The sequence below is a fragment of the Melopsittacus undulatus genome, chromosome 10 (assembly GCF_012275295.1).
Source record: "Melopsittacus undulatus isolate bMelUnd1 chromosome 10, bMelUnd1.mat.Z, whole genome shotgun sequence".
Lineage (NCBI taxonomy): Eukaryota > Metazoa > Chordata > Aves > Psittaciformes > Psittaculidae > Melopsittacus > Melopsittacus undulatus.
Genome location: NC_047536.1, coordinates 30,914,548 through 30,926,767, shown reverse-complemented (window position 1 = coordinate 30,926,767; position 12,220 = coordinate 30,914,548). Strand labels below are relative to the sequence as shown.

Here is a 12,220-nt window from a genome sequence, read left to right as displayed (position 1 = left end):
CATCATGCTGCCAAAGGGACATCTCAACTGACAAATTGTCATCACGAACCTTTAGAAGAGTCTTTGACCACAACTGCAGCAACCCTGATTGAGAGCAGCGGAAACGCTGTTCCAAATCTTTTGCTTCTAAACATCACCCACAGCAGGAGCAGCACCCAATCCTGGCAGCCTGGGCGGGCATCCCAGCCCTTAGCCTTGCTCATGCTTGTTCCCTTGGAATTGCAGCCAGGGCTGGAGCAGCTCCACCTGCCCAGGCAGCAGGAACCATCCCCCAGACCCTTCCTCTGTGCAGGGTGCTGGCTGAAGGACTCCTCCACACCCACAGCATTGGATTTGGCAAGGGCCAGCTCACTTCTGATACAGCTGGACCCAAAATGGGTCCAAAATGAGGGATGTTCTCCTCGGGGCAAGAAATGGCTGGAATCATTTGGGGTTTTGGGTTAGCGAAACAGGCACATGGGAACGGGTCACTGCAAAGAAAGCCTTAGCAGGATCAGAAGATTGTCATGCCTATAATCTCCTCCCATCATCTCTCTGCCTACTCCTCCTTCCCTTGGTGTTTTCCTCTTTCCTCCCTTCAAGCTGGAGTGTGGATTCACGGCTTTCCCAGACGCTCTGCCCCCACACTTCCCCAGCATAGCCTGGCTCCAGCCTCCGCAGCACTCCCCCCACAGAGCCTTTCCCTCCCTTCCACCTCCAAACAGGGTTTTGCCTACGCTTGCTCTCCCCTTCCCCATTCACTCCCTGTTGATGGGCTGGGTTTCCAGGCTGAGCCCTTTGCTCCTGGGCTCTGCTTTCCCTGCCAAAGATGCTGCCCATCCACAACACTTCACTTGTGAAGCATCACAGACAGGGGCAGACATGAGTCTCTGTGCAAAGCCCCATGCTGGCACCCAGCACCCGTGCTGTGGGGCAGGGGACAGGCAGGATGAGAGCACGGGCAGCAGCTTGCAGCCGTTCTGGAACCACGAGAGGAGTCCCAGTGGGGAAACCTGGGCATCCTCCAAGGACACATAAAAAGTGAACAAGGAAAACGGTCCCCAAAGCCCCGGCACCATGCAGCCCCCTGAGCCCCTTTGTCACTCAACCCCCGGCACTGGGGGACACACAAATCCTCAGACTGCTCTGCAGTGCATCAGGCAGCCCGGAGAGCTCTCCTGTGCCGCTCTGCAGCAGGGCCAAAATCCCTATGAGCCACCCTGTTTGTGGTGAAGGGGGGAGAAACGCAGCGCGTCCGCAGTTCCCGATGCCTGCACAGCGCTCCTCCTCAAGCAGGACCGGCCAGGCAGAGATCCGCACTGCCCCAAACCGATCCCAGCTGGAGCAGAGCCCCGGCCCCCATCCAGGCTCCAGGACCTGCATCCCACCCAGGCTGCTGCTCCCCGCACTGGGCCCCGCTGCCAGCTGCATCCAGAGCATCCCGCGGAGCTGCCGCCGCCGCGAGGATCCAGCCCTACCTTGGTGCCAGCTCCCCATGGCTCCAGCAGTGCTCATCCAGGCTGCAGCCGCGTCCGAGGCAGCGCCTTCTGCAGAGCCGCCTCTTCCCAACCCCAACACCCCCGTGCAGTGATTGATGTGCACCGCAGCCACAGCAGAGCGGGGAACCAGGCTGCTTTCCCATCCCACTGCCGGGCTCCCCCCTCGCCAAGAGCTCCGTGTCCACAGCGCAGCCCCGTGGCATGGCAGGAGAGTCCCACATGGATGCTGGTGCCTGCCCCATCTGCATCCCTTGCCTGCGAACAGCCGACTCATCAAGGGCAAGGCACCAAAGAGCCATCACAGGCTGCGATCCTGCCAGGAGCTTTCCCTTTGCATGCACTGTCAGGGAAGGGAGGGCTCAGATTCTGCACCGGCTGCTCAGCAAGGAGCTGGCCCCACTGTACATCTTTATCCCAAATTAACCTGGCACTTCCTTGTATCACTCCCTGGCCCCATCTCTTACATGGGGTTTTAGGGCAGCAAACACTACATTGCCTCCAAAACACATCTCCAAGCACCCCACTTGCACTCCTCAGCTTGGAGATGCACCAGCAGCAAGAGCTGAACAGAAGCTCTTTCATCACCCTTGTCCACAGTGAAGTGCAGAGTGTAACCCCCAGCACATCCCTACCTCCAGGGCACGATGCTCCTTGTCCCTTGGGAGAGACAACACTGGGGCTAGGTAACACTGCAGAGGTGCCTTGTACCAGGGAGCACCCATCAGCTTGGACACGTGCTCAGAGCACACTGAGCCATCAGGAGCCCCAAGAGAAGCAGCATAAGCAAGGCAAAGTCTGGTGACTTGCTGGCAGGGCCCTGGCAGGCTCCTGCCATCAGGAGGCACCCACTGCATGGTCCAGCCACACTGAGCCTGACTCTGCTGGATTCAGAGGGAGAAAACCCCATTGGCAAAGGGGTCTCAGCCAGGGCAGCCTCAGCATTCTCGATGGCATCTCCAGCTTGAACCCCCCTCCTCATCCCAGGAGGTGTGGGGTTGGGGACCACCAGTTCTCTGCTGCTCTGCACCTCTCCCACTGCAGTAAGAGCTGATATCACCCATCCGTGAGCACCCACAACTGCAAAACCTTGTCTGGAGCAGCTGCACGAGTAAGGAGGAGGAGGGAAGTGTCAGCAAGCAGAGGGAAGAGTCAGCCCAGAGCTGAGAGAGGAGACAAAACACAGACAGGAAAAGGAGGGCGGAAAAGAGATTGTGGCAGACAAAGACCCCGAGACCCGAGCTGTGCCTCAGGCTGGACCCGACGTGCGATGGGAAAAACCCCATCCATCACATTGTGCACAGCCCCTGTGCCCCAGCCAAGCTCCCTGACCCTGAGGAGCACTGCCCAAAGCAGGAGGGCAGCAGCAGGAGCCTGTGGAAACACTCTTCTCCCTGCCTCCCAAAACTGCGGCTGGTGAGATGTGATGCACTGGGGAGATCTGAACAGCAACAGGTTTCAAACGGGGTCCTCCTGGTCCCTGTGCTATTAGTGCTTGCACTGCACCCCATCAAGGACCTCACTGAACCCCCAGCCACAAGGAATGTATGTCAAGGAATGAGGAGCAACAACACCCCTGTGCAGCCATGAATCACATCCCCACCAGTGACAACAGACTGAAGCAGGATCAGGACCCCAGAAAACCCCAGAGCATCACTGAATCGGACTAAATAACAAGAGCACATGCAGCCCATACCTGCCCATCTCAGGGTCAACATCCCAGTGATTAAGCCAGTTCTGCTGGGACAGGAGGGACAGGAGCACACCAGGGAGCAGCCTGATAGTGAAGACCCACATCTCCAACAAGGAGCAGGAGGGCAGAAGAGGAAGAACCCTTTCCAATGCACAGGAATATCCACCCCTGGACCCCAAAATGAAGCAGCTTCCAGGCTCCTGCGGAGAAGGACACACACCCCCTGCGGGTGCCCAGGAACAGGAGAAAAGAGGTTTTTAGCATCTTCCAAGGCAAGGGCACTCTGAGGCCTTGGAGATATTCAAGGCTCGCAGGCAATTATCAAAGATTAATGTTTAAAGGCTGAAAGGGACAGAAGAGGGATAAGAGGGTGGGAGAAGAAAAGGCAAGTCCAGCCGCAGTGGGACAGGATACAGTGCACTGGCTTCTCTCCTTCCCCTTACCAGCACTGACCTTCCATGTAGAGGACACTGTGGGATACAGCGGGGACTTGAGGTCACAGGGGCAGATCTGGGGGTACCACAAGGAGGAATGGTGCTGAGGAGAAGGTGCCTCTGTCCTGTCCCAGGACCCCCACTAGTGCTGCCCGCACCAGGGTCCTGCCAGCCCAGGCACACTGCACCTCCAGGGCTCTGGCAGGCACCCAGTGCAGGAAGCACCCCACTTCACCAGAGCAGGACTCAGCTGCAGCGGGTAAGCCTCAAGGGCAAGGAGGAAAGGGACCCACAGCCCTCCCCACATCCCATGGAGGGGTAAAGGGAAGGGTCAGGCCATGGGGCCTGGAGGAGCAGAAGCGGAGCTCACTGAGCCCCTGTGCTGCTCACCTTCATGTCCACCTTCATGAGCCCCACATGCTCCTGCCCCCCCTCTCCTCTGCCATCAGCCCCCATCACATCCCCCAGGAGCTGGGATGCCATCTCTCTCCAGCCCTGCCCCAGCTTCACACCACACACCAGACAACCAGTTCTCAGGAACAGATTTACTCTGATGCCCTCCTGCCTTACATCCTTTATCCCTGCATTGCTTGTCGTTCAGCAGCAGTTAGCTCTGCCCAGGCTGCTTTCCCTGCCTGCTTTACATTCAGCATTCATATATAATGCACGCATTATACACATTAATGCAGCATCTTCACTGTACACCATGCACCATTACTTCAGAAAGTCCAAGTCCCAAAGCCATCGTGGTGCTGGTCCCCAGCTGTGCCCAGAGCAACCAGCACTGCAGTGCCTGCTCCTGCACCCGAGTCCCTAAACCATAAGTGCAGCATAGCTGGATCCCAGCTGCTGTGGGGAAAACCATAACCTGGAAATTTCCATGCTCTGAGGCATTTTACAGATATGCAAAAGGACCAAGGAGGTGTCAAAAGAGCTTGAACAAGTCACAGGGCTGAGCAGGAGCTAGAAATAGCAACAAGGACCTGGGTTACGGGTGCTGGGAAGGACCCCATCAGGCTGCTCATCACAGAAAACAGCCTTCCAATGGCTGCTTGGTGGAGACAGATGGCAAGAGGTTCATGGCCTTGAACAACCTTTGTTACCTGCCTCGCTCAGAAAGTACTTCACTAGTCTCACTTCAAGACATATTTGCAGCAACAGCATTTGTCTCCCTGCAGAGCTGGGGAGAATCCGTCCTTTGGTGTCGGAGTGCTCAGACACTCAAAGCAGGGACAAACAGAAAACTCCTCAATGCCTTGGAAAATGGAACTAAATTAAACCCAGCATCAGGCTCCAGCTTGCTGCAGGGGGCCTGGGCTGCAAAAACCCTCACATGGAAAATCAGAGGCTGGAAAGCACCGACCTGGACACGCGTGCGCTGAGGATGCAGTACTCAGCCTCCAACCCAGCTGTGAGCCAACACATCGAGGACAGGTCCAAGCCTCTGAAGAGGTGGATTACACCTGCGGGCAGTTCTGAAAATGCACATCTGAGGTTGAGGGTATCCGAGTCCAGAAAGGACATTCATAACGTTTTTGAAGCGTGACAATGGAGCTTGTCCATCACCCTCGAGTTGGCTCAGAATAGCTCAATGGATTTACAGTTATGCTGTAATGGATTTACATGTGCTGGGGGTCACCTGCTCCCCACCAGGAAAAGGGAAGTAGGTGACCCCCACTTTTAACTTGAATTATGGATTCAAAGAGCCCTGCAGGGAGGTTTGCAGGACCCAGAGGTACCTGCCCATGCACACATGGAGGGGAGGGAGGTCATCACATCCTCCCTGCTGGATCACGGGAGAACAGAGAGGCTGCCTGTGACCAAAGCAGCTCCAGCCAGGCAGAGGATCAGGACAAGCATGGCTGGATGCTACCAGCTCACCAAACCCTGTGCCGCAGGCATTGCCAGGGAGGGGACCAAAAGGTGGAGCTCCCTTTGCAGCCAAAGCACATCCCTCTCCAGGGGTGAACCTCCCAGCCAGGCTTGGGAAACGCTGATAAGATGAGGGAAAACAACTCCTCTGCCTCCTGTGGCGCTGCCCTCCTTCCAGACAATTAATTCCAGCCCTGCAGCAGCCGTGTCTTGCAGCACCGCTGTGATTCATCGCCAGCGAAACGCTGACTCAGAGGTGAGGCTCCGGATGCGGCTGACGCGGGAGCCCCGGTCCCGCAGCCTCCTGCGCGCTGGCTCCCAACAACCCTCTCCTCCAGGCCCCCATCCGCCTCTGCAAGCCCCAGGGAGGCTGCAGCTGCCTCCACTGCAGCAGGGAGAGGATGCTTCAGGAAGTCATTTAATCCCACTCGGCTCAACGCAGGGAGCAGCTCCATCTAGACTGGCTCTTATGAGCCTTTAATAGTCCCCAGTGATGGAAACTCCTCTCCCTGCACCACACCGGCACCAGGGCTGTATCCTCATCACATTAGAGAGGCATTCTCTGGCACTTCATCCAACCTCCTTCCCTGTAGTTCTAAGGCTGTGGTTGTCACTGTGCAGCTTGCAGCTTGCCACCATCCCCAGGCCTCTGTGACCCCTCCATGAGAGCAGCCCCACAGAGAGCTGGTGCCAACATCAGTGCAGTCCTGCATGGAAGAAGAAGGCAACACCCATGGTAGCTCACTCAGTCAGGGACAGAATCCTTCTGTGGCCACCATTCAACCAGTAGGACCTGGGAAAGTGCCTTCTCAGCTCCATCAGGTTCCAGTCTTGACCCTTCCCAGAGGTTCTGTAGACCTTCAGGTCTATAGAGCCACTGAACCAAGGCAAAGACAGCCCAGGGAGGTTCTGCAGCCACTGGAGCTCCTCTCTGCTCAACCCTTAGCAAAGAGCCAGCAGAGGCATGGGTGGGTTGACACCGAGCAGGGCTGTGTCCAAACTGAAAGCATTTGGTTTCTGCTCCTGCCATAAGGGTCACCGTGCGTTTGCTGTCTGTAGCTGGATGGACCTTGGGGTTCACTTCTCACCCTGCCTGGCTCCTGCAGATCCCTGTTAGCCAGGACAGCAAAGCTTTGCAACGGCAGCACTGAGATTTGCAGTTGGGTGTGTAACCACAGCTCTGACTCCTCATGCCTGCTCACTTGTGTCAAGCCCTGTCTCTATGTTCCCTCTTCATACGCTGTTGTTTTCTCTCTGTCCCTCAGATCAGTCACACAGATGGATGTTCTAGCATCCAAGCCCTTTTCCAGACAACCACATCTCTTCTGATTTCCTCCATTTACAGTAAAGCAGTTCCACCTCTGCCTCACACCAAAGGCATCCTCTAATTCCCAATGACCCAGCTCCTCTGCTCAGCCAGCACTTCAATATGCACACAAAGGCAGGATGAAAGCAGAAGAGCATGGACATCACATCCCGCAGGCACCCTCCATGGCAGGACTCAATTACTGCAGAAGCAGCAGGACACTGGGGTGCTGGGGGAACTTGTATTGCTCCTCCATCCCCTGCCACTACCATCCCCTTCATCCAGCCCTCCCTGCAGCCATGAGGTGTGCCATGCAGGCATCGCCCCTCCATCCACCCACAATCCCTGCACCATACACCCATCCAAATCACTGCAATCACTTGTGGTCTCACAGCCACACTGCCCATCACTCACCCTTGTCCCATCACCTCCAAGCCTCCCTCCCACCCAATAGCCAGGAGCATTTAGAAGGGAGATGTCAGACCAACATAGCACAATGCTCTCCTGCCTGGCAGGATGCTATGAGCTCATGTAGGTCAAACCAGAACATGAAGGATAGCATGAGCACTCCCTCTTCACCTCAGATGCCTCCCTCTGGACCGTGAACAGATCTCACACTGGTCCAGCTGAGCTCTGCTGCCTTGTCCTGTTAACCAGAGCAAGGCTGACCCACCACACAACAGCACATCATCAGCAGGACAACCCAGCTATGCCACAGCTCCTGCCTTCAGGTAGAGAAGGGCAAAGAGGTTTCACCTGGTGGTGGAGATCACCACCAAGTAACCACAGGAGGCTGCTCCAGTGAAACTGCAGGGACACAGCTCCTCCAGCAGAGGACAGGTCTACCTCAGAGCCTGCCTGGCAACTGAACAGGAAGGGCTCATCAGGGCTATCTGGACCAGTCCCTTCCTGAAGACAGGCCCAAGCCTGCTCTGTCAATGCACCTTAAAGCAGTGCAGGGCTTTGATGGCTACTACAGACAGCTTTGCCAGGAGAGGTGGTTACTTTCCAGCCCCAAGCCAGCCTGGCAAGTCTGGGCTGTTGAGCTGGCATGCTCTGTAACCACTGATCTGACCTGGAGCTCCTGAGGGACAGTGAGCTGGGGAATAGGAGTCAAACCCAGGGCTGAAGCAGCCACCAAGCACCATGATGAGAAGTGGATGGTGGCTCTTCATCGACAGGGTAGCAATGGCCAGGCTGGAGCTGCCAAGCAATGCATTGAGTGAGGGAAACTATTAGAGTAAGGGCAGCAAGGATGAGATAATCCCATGGCAACATGCTCACAGGAGGGCAGGGATCCTGTGCAACACCTCCATAAGCTTTGGGATCCACCACACAGGAGGAGCATGGGGCTCTCCCACCTCTCTGACTGGGGCTGGCAAAGCTGCTCTTCTGCAGCAAGCGCAGACCTAATTGACACGTGTTGAATCTGTGTTTGGGCAATTATGCATTTATATTATGTCAGCAGTTGCCAAGAGCCCAGACATCTGCTCGCTCATCATGTGCGAGCCAGGCAGCACAGAGGCATCTGACCCCAGAGCAGGATGCTGGCCTTGTGCAAACACAAATGACAGGCAGGAAAGGGCCTCCCCCGCCACAAACCTCACTGTCCTCCGCTGGTATCACCTTTGGGAGATGGGCAGTGACCTGCTGCCTGTGGTGGCATCCCCCTGCTCCAGGGTTAATGAAGCAGCCTGAGTACTTCAGCAAACTGTACTCCATCAGGCGGGCTCAGCTCCCCTGCGGTATCACGTTATACATCAAAAATGAATCACGAGAAAGTTAGGCAGAAAACAAAACAAAGCAAAGTTAAGAAGCCACCGAGTTCACAGGGAGAGAGCAGAGCTGTCCCCTAAGTCAGCTTTGAGTTAGGCAGCAAGAGCAACTCACCACCCCCTCCAGCCTAGCTGCCAGCATTGAGAGCAGCCAGGTCAGAGTCTGTCTCCAGAGACCAAACCCTCCTTCTGCTTGCTCCATCCATGCTTTGGCCCCAGTCATTTTGGCACTAAGAAAACCCAGGGAAGAGGAGCGTGACCTCTGCTGCAAACCCAGTGGGAAAGGGGCCAAGGCACCTCGTCCTCCAGGATACAGAAGCAGCACATCCTCCTCCGTGTTCCCACCACGCACACGGTTGTTTTGCAAGACCTGTGCAATTTCGGGCCATTTTAAACAAGGTTTCACTGCCACCCTTTTGAGTGACACCTCCCAGCTGAATAAATAAGTTCAGGAGTAAATTGCTGTGACCCCTCACAGCAAACAGCTTGGGAAGCCAAGAAACACCTTCCCCATAACAGCATTAATGTGCAAACGATGATCTCCTCTCAACCAGTGGGGTCAGGAGAGCGGTGATTCAGCCCTTGCAAAAACACCCTGTACTTCTTCAGATGAAAGTGCAGCCCAGACAGCACCCATCAGCGAGATGAAAGAGCTGGTGCAGACTGCAGCCCCAGCCACCCCTCATCTCCTGCTCTGCTCTCCCTGCTCCGGAAGGTCCACATGAGCACAAACAGAGCATTGTCATCCTGGCAGAACACAACCTTCCAGCTTAGCGCTCTGGGACCTCTTTGCATTCCTTTACACTCAAAGGGCCCCCCAGTCTCACCCGTTTCTGTTTCCAAAAGCCAAGGTGCCTCGGCCATGCCCAGCCTGGGCAGCAGCTCCGCAGTCCAGCAGGCTTTGGGGATACCAAAGTGCCGATGCTATTCCAGAGCCTGGGTCCCTACAATTCAGCTCCTTGCCCCTGGCAACAGCCACTCGATAGCACAAGCAGAAATGGCCACAGTCACCATCCCCTGCAAACCATCCCCTGCTCCCAGGCAGAGCCACTGCTGCTGCTCCAGAGAGCTGGATCCTGCGGCAAACCAGGATCCAGAAACCACACAGCCACCAGCAACCCAGCACCACATCAACCTCCACAGCCTGCCCAGTGCTCCAGGAAAGAGCCCAGTGGGGTGTGGAAGTTCATTAAGGCTTCTTGCAAATCCAAAGGGTGCCCATTGTGCCCCCTCTGTCAGTTCAGGCAGGCCGGTAAAGCAGGAATGTGCCTCTTCCAGGCAAGCACACACCTTTTAAGAGGTATGTTTGTGCTGTCTGCATTGTTCAGAGCACACCAAGAGTGGGGAGACAGGACATTTATGGTACCCTGGTGTGCCCAGGGCATTCAGCTCTTCCAGCAAAGGTCCAGCAAGAAGCACTGGCTGCAAGCTGGAATATTACAAGAGAGGGCAGAGAAGAGAGCCGGTTGCTTAACGCTCAGCGCACAACATCCTCCAGTGTGATGGCACATGGTGAACCAGCCTTGAGGATGCACTGAAGGGTTTAAGCCACCACCCAGAGCAACCTCCCCATCCATCAGCCCCTGAGCAGACATCAGCACAGCTCCATCTCATGCTGTGGGATGTCATTTGATCCAAAGACTTTCCAAGCACCTTACAAAAACCCAGCCTGGGGAAGGTCATAAAGCAAAGAGACCCATGGCCACAACCAACCCAGGCAGGGCTGCAGCTGTCCTAAGGGACAGTCTTGAGTAAGGACATCTGAGCAGTGCAGACATCAACATGTCCCCAAACCCTTCTGCATACCCAGCCTTCCCATATCACCCTGACTACCCCTGTCTCAGCACAACCACCACCTGAAGCAGACCGAAGGCACCTAGGATCTATTGGCACAACTATCCCAGAGGGGAAATACACTATCCCAGTGTTCCACAGCCAGTTCACCCTGCATCCACAGCCCCTGGCTCAGCCACAGGGAGCAGGAGCCTTGGGGCTCTCCACTTCTTGCCCTGCTTTTAGTGCAGAACCAGGCAGGGAAGCAGCACTGAAGTGGAAGCCCCAGACAAAAGGACCAAAAGAGCTCCAAGACAACCTCCTTCCCCAGAGTGAGGGTGTCACTGATCTTGGGCAGAGGAACCCCAAGCCAGGGTTCACCCTGGGGTGCCCAGGACAGCGTGGTGCAGCCAGCAGGGCAGCAGGACCTCCCACTGCACTGCTTGGGGAGGATGTGGGCAATGCCAGTGCAGACAGGCAGCAGCGCAGGGGATGGTACCCAAGCTCCACCTCTGCCGGTTGCTTAGCGACCAGCATCCCGCAGGAGCCACCTCGTCTGTACGTCCCTGCAAGCAGCACCAGCTCTGCTGCAAGGCTCTAGCAGCAGAGGTGACACCAGAGACCTCCTCCTGGTATCCATCAGCTTCCCCCTTCCTGCTGAAGCACCAGGACCTGGCTGTGCTGGGGATGTGCTCTGCTGCAATCTGTCCCTGCATCCCACCAGCCCCCACATCTCAGCCCCCAGCCCTGCCTACAGTAAAGGGAACAGATTCTAGGTGAGGCAGATCTCCTACCCCAAATCCAGCTGCTGCCTCCAGAAGCTAATAGTTGCTAAGGAAAAGCATCTATAAAGGGAAGGGAAAGGACAATGGAAACCACTTCGTGCTGTCTGAGCTCATCTCAAGCAGCCAGCCCAGCTGACCAGGCACATGCATCTCCCACAGCACCACACAACCTCCTTTTCCAGGGACACTGATGTGTTTGAGCCCCTCCATGCTCTGGTGAGCATCATTGTTCACAGCTTGAATCCTTCCTAGCAAGTCCCCAAGCTGCAACAGGCAAACAACAAGCCTCAGCATCACTACTGCTTCCCAACTGATAGAGGCCAATGTACTTGTGAAAATCCCCTCCAAACATCCCAAAATTCTTTTGCAAGGAAGAAAATGCTACAAGTTCACAGCAAGAAGCACAGCAGATGAATAAGTGAAACAGGCAGGAGCCCAAGGAAGAGACTGCTCTTTTTGGACAGTGCCTGCAATTGATGCTGCTGTTCATCTCCCTTCTGAGTGAAGGCAGATTAGCTGTCTGGAAAGAGAAGCAGGAAATCACTATTAACATGGAAAATCAAGAATGGAAAATAGACCTTCTGGGGTTTCCTTAAACTATCCCCAGCACTGGTGTCTGTAGCAAAGGTCTGACCTCTCATGGGGCAGAGCTGGAGAGCAAACTAAGCTTTTCCTTTGACTCGGCACCTGAAAATCTGATTAATCATCGGTGCTGCGAGAAATCAATGCAACCACAAGTACATTGCCCCAACCTCTCATTAAGAATGCTGAGGGGCTTCCACAAGCTTTCAAACCCACAGTAACAGCCTCCTTGCAGCTTGGCAGTGGGTGCCAGCACCGCAGGAGGCAAAGGCCCTGTGTGTTTATCCGATTTGCTTTGTATTATTCCTAAATACAAAGCTTAAACTGCCTTTACTTTCCTTCCTCTTCAGCTATCAAGTTGAAGTGTGATTTACCCCTCAGGTCCAGGCAGGTCTCTGCCAGTCACAGGCAGCAACACCCCACTGCACACAGGGGGCTGGGTGGCTGCATGTGTGCTCCCGCTGCCCAGACTCACATCTTCCCACAGACCCTATGTATGAATCCAGCTCAGGTACGACACCACAT

General features: G+C 55.5%; 1 protein-coding gene across 9 annotated transcripts in view; it reads right to left on the bottom strand.

Annotated features, from left to right (window-relative positions):
• Nucleotides 1–12,220, bottom strand: part of EPB41L1 (erythrocyte membrane protein band 4.1 like 1) — a 55,892-nt gene that overhangs the window by 29,405 nt on the left and 14,267 nt on the right. The window contains exon 1 of one of the 9 annotated variants that reach the window (XM_031047045.2): nucleotides 1,458–1,523. The exons of the other annotated variants lie outside the window; for them this stretch is intronic. The gene's annotated coding sequence lies outside the window, so the exon portion shown is untranslated. Of the gene's footprint in view, nucleotides 1–1,457; nucleotides 1,524–12,220 lie in introns of those variants that run through there. 9 annotated transcript variants of the gene reach the window in all.